This window comes from Phalangium opilio, unplaced genomic scaffold (assembly GCF_054372755.1).
Source record: "Phalangium opilio isolate 3A_F unplaced genomic scaffold, DU_Popi_V2 ptg000077l_1, whole genome shotgun sequence".
Taxonomy (NCBI): Eukaryota; Metazoa; Arthropoda; class Arachnida; order Opiliones; family Phalangiidae; genus Phalangium; species Phalangium opilio.
Genome location: NW_028324185.1, coordinates 2,272,217 through 2,286,968, shown reverse-complemented (window position 1 = coordinate 2,286,968; position 14,752 = coordinate 2,272,217).

Sequence of the window (14,752 nt, the reverse complement as noted above, 5' to 3'; positions counted from 1 at the left end):
AGCGCCCCAAAACACTTGCTTCATTTATATTAAAACAAAGAAACTGAAGGTACACGAAAACGTTTAAGTTTTGGTTTCACTTTATAGGGGTGTGGTTTCCAGCAGATGAGAAGCTAGGTAAAAAGCAAAGGCTTATGCATAAAACTGAATCTAAAAGGTAGATAAATTGATAATTCAACAACAAAATTCAAACCTCACGTGACAAACGAAGACCTTTCTAGTTTATATAGTGTGACAAAGAACCTTAGCGATGAAATTAAAAGTTAGCAAGCCTAGAACTAATCATTTTCGACCACAAAAATCTCGTTTAAACATTCTAACGACTCAGCAGCGTCAGAGATACTGGAAAGGCTGACATGCTTTCGCACTAGCAGCGCCCTCTTCGATGATGACGTGCATGGCGTTACCTTAGTAACGCCAATAGAACAGAGGCGTGTCACCTGACCCGAGAAATTACAGGAGGGAAAATTCAAACTAGAAAATCAGATGTGTTTTCTTGCTTTGCAGTTTTTTGAAAGGTTATGTTTCTAGTGTTGCCAAAAATATAGTATTATCAACTTCTAATTGTGGGTCGAAATATAGTATAAGTTAAATATATAACCAAAAAATTTTTGGTGGCATATGCGGAATAGTAAAAGTCAAAAAAAACGTCCCACGGAAAAAGAAGGCCCACCAACAACTTCGTTTTTCATTTTACTCTTTTTAAACGTGACAATACCGACTAGCGGGAAGGAGTTGGTAATTAATTGGCAAAAATGGGTTACATGTTTAGGACGGTAGGCAAGCCTACTTCAAACCACCACAGTTCCAACTGTCGGATAAATGCCGGTTACTAAACGGCCAAAGAATAACTTTGCTTTTAAATTTACTCTTCTTAAACGTCACAATACCGACTAGCGCGAGGGAGTTGGTAATCAATTGGCAAAAAATGTGTTGGAAATTTCTAGACGGTAGGCAAGCCTACTTTAAACCATCTCAGTTCCAACAGTCGGATAAATGTCGGTTACTAAACGGCCTAAGCATAACTTTGCTTTTTATTTTACTCTTCTTAAACGTCACAATACCGACTAGTGCGAGAGAGTCGGTTATCAATTGGCAAAAAATAAGTTGGAATTTTCTAGACGGTAGGCAAGCCTACTTTAAACCATCTCAATTCCAACTGTCAGATAGATGTCGGCATTGCCAACTAAAAGAAGTAGTCGGCTTCATGAGTCGGAAAAGTGTCGGAATAAGCATGGTACAGCCGACTGGACCGTAAACCGACTATTCGACCTTTAACCGACTGTTATGCGGAAGGCTTGTGCTACTGGGGTATGTACGGCAAGTTCTTCCCAACAAAGAGGGGATTCGCCGTTGAACACTACCTTGCCAAGACGTTAATGGATACGTATAAAGACGTAGTCACATTTCTTAACGAGGCGAATCGGGTGCGCACATTATTAAGAAAATGTATTGTAGAACAATTGAAAGCAAACATCCGTAAATGCTGTTACGGATGTAATATTGATCACCCCTCCCAAACCCAACACGATTGTTTAAATGGATGGGAAATGCGTGTTTCAATGAACTTTGACACCGCGATAAGTAATCTTGATTATGTTGAAATTTATAAGATATTTACCCTAAGCACTTTTTTAAGTTACGAATTTTGTAAGTATGTATGATTGGTCAAATCGTATGTAATGCCAAAGAATATTTATAAATAAAAAAAACTCCTTGATCCTTAAAAGTGATTCATTCCTTAAAATGGAGTTCAGCTTACAACACCCATTTAATGGTCTCATAGCCGGAGCGACACAATCGGGAAAATCATACTTTGTAGCTAACCTTATAAAGTATAAAGATATATGTATATCACCCTCTCCAGATAGGATAATATGGTGTTACACTGAATATCAACCGAAATTATTTAATTCGGTATTAGATCACACGCCTTCCGTAGAATTTCACGAAGGTATATTAAATGTGAATATATTAGACCCCAATATCAAGAATTTTGTTATACTTGATGATTTACTTTGTGAAATATCTAATAACAAGGATGTAACTAATTTGTTCATACGGGGCTCGCACCATAAAAACACATCTGTTTTTATTTTGATGCAAAATTTATATTACCCTGGGAAGGAAATTAGAACCTTAAATTTAAACGCCCACTACTTGACAATATTCAAATCTCCCCGAGATAAATCGGCTATATTTCATTTAGCCAAACAGATTTGTCCCACTAATAGTAAATACGTCATTGACGCGTTCCATCAGGCAATTGCTAGAGAATTTGGGTAGTTATGGGTTGATTTAAAGCCAACGACGTCAGATGATCATAGAATACGGACGGGACTCATACCAGGCGAAGAAGCCGCAGTCTATATTCCAAAATGAAAAGAGTGCATACGCATCAACATTTCTTAAAGTATCTGACTACTTGTAATGCGTGTCAGTGAAAATACGCTATCAGACAAGCTAGTAATGACTCTATCAAGGCTATAGTGTAATGTTGTATAAATGTCCTACGCGGTAACGTGAAGTTATCAGATGACCAGAAGAAACGATTGAAGAAGCACTGTCTAATGTTACGGAAGTTATCTAAACAAAGCCCTGTAGCAAAACGAAAAAAATCCTAATTCAAAAAGGTGGATTTTTACCTCTTTTGTTAGCCCCCCTCTTATCACTTGTTAGCACTGCTGCTGGTGCAGCTATAAGCAGAGCAATTAAAAATGGCTAGAAAGATGATATTGGTACCTGAAGAGGTTTACCGTCGATTAAACTCACAACCAAAAGTTGAACTTGGTGAAAATTTGGATACGAAGACTGTTTTGGTAGACAACAAATCGAACCAGACGCAAAAAGTTAACATGTACAGTCCCGGACAAAAGTTTCTGGACATTTTCATTTGGCTGCCATTTTGATCCTATTTGAGCTAGAGTAACAAAATAGGACTTTCTAAATAGGTTTACTTCTCAGAATTATTTTAAAATTACAAATGACACTGTGGCGCTAATAGGGCGTTAGCCATAGCGGAAATCATAAAGCCCCCCGATAATGACGTTACGAAATAATGCTTCAAATGGATCAACAATGTTATCGTTGCACGCGTCTTGTCACGTAGAATCCGAAATTGTTTTCAAATTGTAAATAGGTTCAGAAAATCAAAAGTTATGACAAAAAATATGACGATCAAAACATTCGCAAATAAGCCTAACGATTATTTATTTCTTCTATATCAACTTAGCTCAGTAGAAAAACATTACGATCTGAAAAACAGGATGTTCTAGCCATAGCAAAGTTTTACTCTGAAATTATAGAAATGAATTTTTAAGAGTTACGTTCAGTAATGTGGCGATTTATTAGTTAATTGCCAATAGGGTCTCGATTTTAAAAGGACATTAGGCTTCCAAATTAGAAATAACGGTTTTGGATGGCTCTTTGGAAAGTAGAAATTTTCGATTTGTGTGCAGGGTAGAGTTAAGTCTGTGAATTTGGAATAATAAGCAAGTTGTGATTGCTAAAGTGGAAGGATTTTCGACATTAAATATTTTGCAAATATTCTATTATGCGCGAAGTTTGCGTTTTGGGTTGAATTCTTCTTTGGCTTTTCTGTAGTAAATGTTTTAAGCTCTTAAAGCAAAAAATATTTTTTGTAGCTTCCGGGTGGGTGCGTTTTCGATGATTAATGTTTGGGTGTCTTTTCGGTATAAAAATGTATGGTTGGATTTTGTTAGGAAATGTTTTGAGTGCTTGGAGAATAATATCGTGGCAGAACTCCAGTTTGCAGAATAGGTGTCGTGTCTACCATGGAAATGTCGCGGAGAATCGGGAATGAAGATTCACGATGACATGAATTAGAGAAGAATGTAACAACGACAAATTCTTGAAGAAGGATGCGAATATTAATTCTCATTGTGAAATGGATGGTAATCTCCGAAGATAATGGTTCGAATTATTATATTATTTAAATTAAAAAGACTCACTTGTCCTAATGACATGAAAATATTGATATTCGAATACTTCTCCTTTTGTCTGGAAGTTTGATTTTTCGGCCACTTTTGAAATTAGACAACTATCTCTTTAAATTTTAGAATGCCATATTTTTTTTGTTAAATCTAAGGTTAATTATAGAACGTTGTATTTAAAAAAGTAGTCTTTAACTAATGAATGAAAGGGATTTTTAATGTGTATATTAAAAACTATATAGGTAGTTCACTGGAATTTACACAGTCATCAACATCATAAAAATAATAATAATAATAGGGGCTGGGCTTCATGAAACGAGAAAAAATACCTTTTGTATTTTATTTCCGAGTAGGTAGACTGCCTTGTTTTTAAGCCACGCCGAAGTGTATAATCACGGTAAACAAGTGCCTGCCTACGTTGGAGATGATGTTACGATTTACGTTTATTCACTAATAAAAATATTCAGGAATTTTATCATGAATGTTTGCAAAAATTTAATCATGAATATTTTTGAAAATTTGATCATGAAAATTTAGAAAAATGAATCATGATAACTAAGAAAAAAATCTATCTTGAATATTTGAAAAAATATTTTTCATGAATATATAGAGAAAAAATGCACCATGAATACTTGGAAAAAATACATCTTGAATATTTTTAAATTATAACGAAGGGTTTTATAGATGTTAAGCCTAAAAGTGTCTGACCTTTTCTAGACGTCCTTAAGATTTAAATTGAAATTCGAAATGTAAAAAAAAACTCGATGTCTTAGAGTAGTGGTGTCTTTGAAATTTGAGTAACAAATGGTATATAGGGCATTGTAGAACATGGGTTTGATTTATTGGTCTTCCAGTACTAATTTCTAAATTAGTAAACTTACGACGGTTTATTTACCTATGCAAAAAACGCGATACAGGATTTATTGACGTATAAACAGCTGGTAGTGTGTTCAAAACCTGTTCAATATCTCGATTTACATAAAAGAACTGAAAAATAGGTTTTAGGTTTTATCGATTCACATGGGTATACGGATTAAACCCTTCCAAGACAAAGAACCCCAGGCATAATCTCCCTTTACTGAAATTGTACAAAATCCCCAATCCCCAGACAAAATCCCCGGTTGTTAACCCTATCCCAGAAAAGTGAAAAATCCCCCGATAATTATCCCCATCATAGAAAAATACAATATCAATATAATCCGAAACACCTCAGCAATCCGGTAGTGCAATAGATCAGGCGTTGGTCTAATTCTAATTAATTCGTTGACTTTCATTCATTTCAAGGGAAAAAATAAGTTCAACCACTGAAAGAACGCTTGTGGGAGTTTTAGAATTACTCATACCATTCACGGGGTCTCAGGAAACTCTTTGCCAAATTTCAACCTTCTGTTTTGGATAAAGAATGCGCGTGAAGTAATTTGTTTTCACGCTGTAGGATAGGCAACTCCTCTATCTCCGGCAGCAGCTTATTCTGTATATACTCTATTTTCAGCTTCGGTTGTTAGCACGCGCAAAGCTAGGTCTCTATGTTATGTAGCTTTGTGCGTGCTGACAAGAGACGAAGAAAAAAAAAGATTATAAATATCCGCGAGATTTTTAACTCAAATGCACGGACCTGTAGGCTTTAGTTTCAAATACGTGCATAGTCGTATGTAATCAATTGGTGGGTCCTTCAAACATTATCAAGGAACGTTGTGCTATTAAAAATAGCGAAAATTATTTCTTCAGATTCCCAAAAGATTTAAAAACGTAATAAATATTTATAATACTAACTCTAACATCCTTCTCTAATAGTCTAAATTAGTATTACTTGAAATTTTAAAAGTCACTGGCTCGACTATGAAGTCGACATTTGACAGTCTAGGCACTTCAACTTTTTTCGAAGCCTACTAGAATTTTCGCCCATAAATTTGAGCTAAAACTCGCGGATATTTTAACTCCAGAGAATTATTATTTTCTTCGTCTCTTGTCATCACGCACAAAGCTACGTTACATTGAGACCCAGCTTTGCGCGTGCTGAGAACCCAAGCTGAATCAGATTATACAGAATAAGCTGTCGTCAGAAATAGGGGAGTTGCCTATCCTATAGCGTGAAAACAAATTTCCTCACGCGGATTTTTTTATCCATGCTCCTATGGTACCCAGTAGGATAAAAACCCTTGGAAGGAAAAACAGCCTGAGATCCGCCTTTTTACATAAATATAAATTGATTTTTAAAATTTTTAGCGGAAGAATTTCTGGTAAACACTATATTTTGCAATATTATTACAATAAAGGTATCCTCTAAAATAGAAATAATAGCGCTTAATAAAAATTATAATATTTGAAAAATGCTAAAACCATTCATAATTTGATATCGCAGCTTTTTGAAGATCATTTCATCACCTAATATAGAAATTATGAAAGGCAACATATAAATTATATCAGAAATATATTACTTTACACGAAGTTCACTTCGCCCTACCTCGCGCCGGCCATCATCTATGAAGTATTTTTACAGGCTAGAAACGGTACCATTCCTCCCGAACAGCGAGGCAGAGAGGTGAAAATAAAAACACTAGCGTCGCGTAGTGAGAAAAATGTGCTTTTCTTACAATCGTATCATGGTTGTATCTTATGCAGCGGCTTCTCACTTGCGCGAAATACAGTTGAATCCCGCCGTTTCTAGGAAACGTCAGATTATCTTGGCAGTGGCCATTTATCACATCTCTCTCGAGAGAGGAAAATTTTTTCTCTTCGCGACTAGCGCGCGTCGGGAGGGGGAAAAATTCACGCCTGTTCACTCTTGCAAAGTTTTTTTTCGGGTTTTCTCTTCATAGATGATGTCCACGGTACTAACCATTATTGAAGTGAACTTCGTGTAAGGTAATATATTTCTTATTATATTATTTGAGTTGTAAAAAATTTCATTCTTTAACTTCCGTTTTAAGACTTTTACCCTACTAAACCACATTAAGCCTTTCGAGTGCTCGAGTGGATGGGCATAAATTGGTGCACATCCATCCTCTAAAAAATTACCTGGCCATCGTGTCCGACGACGAAACGTTTATGATTCGTAAAAACTACACATTCTAACTGCTCGAGTGTCTAATTTGTGTGCTCTGTTCCAGGGTTGTTTGATATAAATCAAGCGATTTTTTTTAAAAAATCATTTGATTAAAATCAAGAATATATTTTTATTTTTAAAAAAATGTTTTCAAAGATTCCAAGAAGTAGGTTAAGAAACTCGAGAAGAAACTTAACTAGAAAAGACCTATAATTAAAAACAATATTTTTGTTGTTATATTTCAGTTTAAGTTTTTCCCAGAACTTCAGTTTGTCTTGCTGGATAGGCTAAGAAATTAAATAGCGGCCAAGCTAGTCTTTTTATACAAGCATTTGAATAGCAACAATATCCAATAGCTGCTTAAATGTCATGATTATTTTGCCTGGGGTTAATTTTGACTCAAGACTTTTCATGTTGGTAATTTACTATCTAGTAGTTCAATAAAAATACAATAAATCAATTAAAATAAAAAAAATCCGATTTAAATAAAAAAAATCGATTTTTTTGCTTTATTTGAAAAAATCAAAATAAATCAACAACCCTGCTCTGTTCCAAATTGAAGCCTCTTTAGACTTTTAGAGAAAAAAAACTTCACGTTTCTTAAGTGCCACGCGAAGCGTTAAAATAGACCCTGTCTCACCAAAGTTCATCTTACGGTTTTAAACTTATTTGAAGTTGCTCACAAGTATCACGCTTAAAAAACTTCTCGGTAGGTCAAATCTTTGGTCGTCCTATTCTTTGCCTATCACCTCCATCGTTAAATTAAGTTTTTATGAATGTCTATCTTCAAGCAAAAACTAATTTTTACCTTCACTCGATGAAAAAATATTTTCACCTATTCCAAGTTTACTATATAAAAGAGACCGCAAACCACTCTTTTTGTCACTTAATTTTCATATTCTCCGAACAATTAAAATGGCTGATAGAGTATTAATTCGTCGTCAAATTGTTATACTTCATGAGCAAGGTTTTTGCAATCGCGAAATCGCTCGGCAGTCAAATGTTTCACCTACGACAGTGGCTACTTGGATTGACCGTGACAGAAATAACGAGTTTAATGGTGGAGCTGATAAGCAAAGAGGAGGACGACCAAGGGATTTAACCAATAGAGAAGTTCGACTAATTGGTAGGACAAGAAGTGCACAGCCATTTCTAACAGCGCGGCTTGTTAGAACGGAACTTGAGCTGCAGACAAGTGTGAGGACCGTACGAAGAGCCTTGGCAAGTCAAGGCCTTCATGGAAGGATCGCGTGTCCTAAAGAAAGGTTGAGCGCCATGAAACGACGAGGGAGGCTGGAACTTTCTCGTTTACATTTAAATTGGACACTAGAGCAGTGGGAAAAGAGTACTTTTCAAGGACGAGAAAAGTTTCGTCGTCGGACATAATGGGCAGGTGTTTCATTTATTGAGAGGAAGCAATGAGATGAATGACAGAATAAGATAAACATAGTCTATTAATATAATTATCAGTGAACTTGAATGTTATAAAGATATGGGTGAGGAGACCTGCCTGCACGCGCTACAATGAGCCTTACATCGCCGAGGTCCAACGCAGTGGCCGTTTCTCAATCAACGTTTGGGGCTGGCTATCGGCAACGAATTCCGGGTGTTTGGTTCATATCGAAGGACGGAACAATGCCCAACGATATGTCCAACTCCTGGAGATTGATTGCTTTCCTAGCATATTGGAAAGGTTCCCCGACGGGAACTTCACGTTTATGCACGACCGAGTTCCGATCCACACGGCAAGAGTGACCACTAAAGCTCTGGAAAGGCATAGTGCGGTTCATGGTTTTACGGTAAATATCTTGTCACTGTAGTTAACAATGTAATTCATTAGACTGATTTAATCTCTATTTTATACGTTGAAACCGTTAATTTCTCATGAAGGAGATGAATTGGCCTTCAAAAGGCTGTGACCTGAACACAATCGAAAACCTGTGGGCAGAGATGGTTCGGAAAGTTGACCATGTCAACGTCAGGAACGCTGCTGAGTTGTTGAAAGCGGTACAAAATGCTTGGCGCGATCTCAAGTTGAACGTGGAACTCTTCCAGGCGTATCATCATTCAATGCCTTGTAGAGTGCGGGAGGTTTACGAAAACCAGGGATATTGGTCACATTATTAGACCGTAAACTTCGCATTTACGTCATGAAAAAACTTTAATTTGTTTTGTGTAATTTGTTAGAGTATGTTTAGATCTATTATTAGATTTCATTAAAATTTTCTTAAAATCTTGTATTATAAATATCGTAAGAATTACTTCTAACTGGTATTTATTGGTTTTAGTGGAATGGTGTCCACACATGTAAATACTGAAATAATAACTGGCGAAGTCAACTGGTTTCTCGTTGCTCAAGTTTTAATAAAACAAGAATTAAATATGATCGTATAGTTCTTTTAAAGTTCATTGCACAAGTTGTCCTGTGATCTTATTTAAAACCTAATTGCTTCCAATAACCGAAATGTCGACATTGAACTACACGCAAACCTCTGTTGCGTTTTTCGCAAAAGTAAATAACCATCAAAAGTATACTACAACCGAAATCAATAAAAAATAAACAAACAAATCGAACCCGTGTCCTAAAGTGTTCTCTAAACCATTAATTACTCAAACTTCGAAGACACCACTAATCTAAGACAAAAAGTTAAATTTTAAACTCGAAATTTTAATTTAATCACAAGGACGCCTACGTAAACCTCAGTAACTTGTATGCTTAAAATCTATAGTTACAATTTGACTGATAATCTACTCCGAGTCCAAACAGCTTTACCTAGATGTATATAAATTTGCAGGGACGGTACTCAAATGCAGTAGGCAAGCTCTTTGAATTTTTTTTCAATTCCTCATCATCTTGAAAAATGGCTGCGTCTACGTGTTTCAACCGAATCTAAAACATTTAAAACACTGGTTCCCAATATCCATAAGACTGACTTCATGTCTGTTGACGGTCGATTTTCCACGTTCGTTAAAAATGGCGGCCTAAAATGTAATATTATATCTCGAAGGGCAACGCCGGTTGTTTTTTTGCTACTCTTTAAATACTAAAGATTGAAGATGGATATTTTATTCTAAATATTCTAGTTGGAATTCTCCTAAAAATTCAAGATGAATTCTTTTCTAAATATTCATGATATAGTTTCAGTAAAACTTCATCTGCGAATAAAATACATAAATAAAATAAAATTTCTATCCGAACAACCTTGGAGAAGCTTCAACCTTTGACAGAAAATAGTTTTTAACTCTATACATGGACGCCCGTTAAATTTCTCATTTCAAGGAAAAAATCCAAGGCGTCTCAGATTATTGTGTCCCTCTATCCATATAGGTTATGAAACTTAAACTTTAAACTACAAAAGAATAATATCAAATTATTTTAGGTGAAATAGTCAAGGTTAATAATGGAAGCAGACCCTTTTTAGTTTTTTGCCAAAACAACGATAGTAAAATTGAGATATTAAATTCTCATTGTCACAAACCAAGTCACTTACCGACTATATTATAGCAGGAAAAGTATGCCCAATTGAGTCTGAGTGTTTTGCGATGATCATTGAAACTGCTCTACTCTAAGCTAAAAAATCTATAGAGCAACCTTCATACGCTGAATCACGACACAATTGCAAACGCTGTGCTTTTTATCGTTTGTAGGGCCTCTCTCTCTCTCTTTTTTGCTCTTTGTTCTAAAAACAGCCATAATTTTCAAAAAACCAAATTCTTAAGTAAAATTTAATGGGATAGTTATCACGTTTAAAATGTGCTGGGAATAAGAAAATTTGCAGAGTAAAGCCGAGAAAGCGGGAAATACGTTAAAATTATCCACGTCGTAAAATATTTTCATGTCATGCGAATAATGTAACCTGTATATATATATTATTATAATTTAAACCATTCTCATCCACTTTGAATTGAACAATATGTCTTCTCAACCATCCTCATGAATTTGCCATCGAAATATTATTCCCATAATATTATTTTCAGAGCATTTCTCAACATCCAATTCTCAAGCGTCCAAACAATTATTACCGAACGTCAAATAAGTTCTGTTACACCTGTATTGTAGTCATGCCACCTATTTTGCTCCTTAAACTTTCTCAAAGAATATTCTTGAAACACTGTCCATCATCCCATACCGCGGCTCGTCCAACTTTTAATAGAGATTCAACAGATAACGCCGTCTGCCGTAAAATATCCGTCAAAAGAATTATCCCCAAATATCCACCCACTGTATTAGCAACTAGGAAATTATAAAAAATCATTAAACATATCCAAATCTCTAAATATTTAGACGTTTACAAACCGCCACCAACAACCCTCCATTTCTGAAGACTGAGTCTAATTCATAAGTTCTCATTTCTCATATGTCAGAGTGAAACTAAAAATTCTCGGGTTGGAATATCTTGTTTTTCTGATTGTAATATTTAATACGGAGCTAAGTTGATATAGATAAAATTAATAATCGTTAGGCTTATTTGCTATTGTTTTAAACGTCACGTTTTTTGTCATAACTTTTGATTTTCTGAACCGATTTACAATTTGAAAACAGTTTTGTATTCTACGTGACAGGACGCGTGTAACGATAGCATTGGTGATCCATTTGAAGCATTGTTTCGTAACGTCATTATCGGGGGCTTTCCTATTTCCGCTATGGCTAACGCCCTATTAGCGCCACAGAGTCAGTTTTAATTTTGATAAGTCAACCTATTTAGAAAGTCCTATTTTGTTACTCTAGCTCAAATAGGAACAAAATGGCAGCCAAATGAAAATATCCAGAAACTTTTGTCCAGGACTGTACATAGTAGTATAACTGTTGCTTAGAGCAGATAATTGGTTTGATACTTCTTTTGAAGTGGGGCTAGTTTAAATTCTTTTGGAATATTAGCAATGTCGTCCTTTGTTTCATTGCGAAGAGTAAAAAATTCCTCAGAAATAGAGGCGCCTCCCTTTTTTAAGTCTCTAACTTTTTGTACTAAGCTTATGCATTTGCATAGCCATGATTTGTTCCGATTATCTCTACAAATTTTACACACAAATAATCTCTCCGCTTCTGAGGCCTTAATTTCAACATAGGAGTAGTGAAAATACTGTAACCGTAAATTTAAGCATTAAATTCGCCAAATAAAAATTAAGATCAAATTAGATATATCGTTAAATATTTTAGCTTAGGCCTTTGTCGTACGATGTGCAGTAGTAAAACTAGGGAACCGCGGGTTAAGGCTTAGAGAAGCAATAAAACAGTGCGACTTCACTCGATGAAGGCAATAGAAACTTTCGTATTGGTGAAAAATACTAAGAAATGTTTTCAAATAATTGATGTTGTATAATCAAATCTTCAAAAATGAAAAATTGAATATCTTTTACTTCAAGAAATTAATTTTCTACACTTATTACTTACTTTTTCCGTCATTGTCTACAAAGATAGTTTTTATTAAATAAAATTAATGTTTCGGTTGCGACTCTCAATGAAGAGGATAACAACAAGGAAAGCTATAATGCGATCCATTTAGACCTCAAATCCCTAGAACTGCGAAGATTATTTAACAGAAATCATAGTTTCAGTTTTTACCTCTCCGAGTGACGTATGTCACGGAGAGGTATTACACAGGACGTGTCTGGGGGTGTGTCTGTGTGTCTGTCAGACCCCACGTGACCGCGTTCGCAGTTTACAAATCGGAGCAAACAAATACCCGATTTCTGGAACGCGTTCGCGGTTCACGGAAATTTGGCCATTCATCTACCAACACCAGTCTTTACTAACTGGCTTCTATGGACCACAATCTGCTAGTCTTTGTCCATCCCACATGGACACTAGTCTGTACTTGCTGGCTTCCAAGCACCACCATCTTCTGTTCTTCGTCTTTCGTCTATACCACATAGACACCAATCTTCAACATTGGCTTCAAACACCACCATCTACTGGTCTTTCGTCTATACCTCATAGACACCAAACTGTAACATTGGCATCTACTCCATCATCTTAAGATGTACGCGGCGAGCGGCTAGGGTTACGAGAAACGTCTAGCCTCCCAATGGCAGGGCTTCCATCATCGGTTCACGCGAGTGCGTTTTTATCTATTATTATAATGGAAACGAATCGTATATATACCCCAAAATTTGAAGAAAGCGGGCAAGAGGGGTACCCTTCACTTTAAACGTCAATATTAGCAAAGTTTCGAAAGATAATAGGAACAACTTTATTTTAAACGATTTAACTTTTTTTAAAGTTATTTACTGGCGATTAAAATAATTAATATAATTTATATTTAATTAATTATTTAAGATAAACTTATTTCTATGTACTGACACAAGTGAGAGTTAATATAGAACGAGTAATGAAGATTGCATCTGAATCGAAACACTACACGCATATCAAAGTTAATATAAAGCGAGTAGGATGAAAAGATATCTTACAAAACGATAACATTTCCTTTTTGCAGAATATTAAATGGAAATATTTTTCGGCATTACGATTCTTTTAGTAGTTGTGTAGCTATAAAGCTCTGTTTCATCTCAATATTCCAAGAACATCTTTTGATTTTAACATTTAAAATTTGATGTTTACTTTTTAATTCATCTTTACTACATTTATATATAGTGTAAACGTAACTTTTAGCTTCATTAAATAATTAGGATGTTAATACTTCGTCTCTGTAAGTGTTGAAACGAATGGGTCTATGAGATTAGATAACCTAGATTTTAACCAGAATTGACCTTGTTTCATGTCCTCTTATAGGAGGTCTTAGCGGTTCAGAGTGAGCCGAAAGTTAAATACACATTTAAGTGATAGATATTAGGTCCTCATTAGAATTATTGAGGATACGCAGGAAATTATTAAACGCTTTAAACTTTACAAATGATCATGGCAATATCTCGCCGATTAGAACTATATATTTCCGGTTTGTCTCATTGGCTGGCGGACCGGTGTTTGGAAAGTAAATTCGTCTTGGCTAGGAGAGGTTTATTTTGGTTTCCCAACTTGTTTTATTTCTAATTTACTCTACTTATTTGTGGATATTATGCATTTAGCGAATAATTAACCACATGTAACATAATTAATTACAAATCAGAGGATCCATCAAATGCAAATAGATAATAGCAGACAGTAAGGAGGGCCCAAACGACGTGTGATTCACGTTTGTGAGATAACGATAACACTATTTATTGCAGCTACTGCCCACGTGGTATACGAAGAAAAAACAAGTGGACAGGTAAGCTGACAAACATTTACACGGTTTGCAATACGAACTCTATAAGCAACAATAGCCAAAAATGTTAACACCTTGAATGGAGATAAGAAAAAGACGACGTCACAAATTTAAGCGCTGACTGGCTAACCAAACAATCTTAAAACAAATTGAGACTCCGATTTTTAGACATAGCACTGGAAACTATGGAAATATTTACAGCGCATTTGCTTTTTTTAAGTAGTTTCTTAATACCTTTGCTATTAGGTACGTGTTTAAAATTTCAAATTACATGTGAAAACTTACAAATTTTACAATTCTGTTGTGTTCACTAATTATACAGAATGTTCCAAAAAAGGATGGCAGGACCGAAGTAAAATGGGTTCTATGGACGATTTTTTAGTCAAAAATTTCCTATGGCATTTTACCCTCAGGACCACCTGAAACCAATTATGATTGAAATATTTTACTGATAACACCTTATTTAAATTAGCAGTTTCTTATTTTTCCGTTAATCACTACAATCATAACTTGTAACGGTGTAACTTAGGAAAGTATTATTAGAACATTTT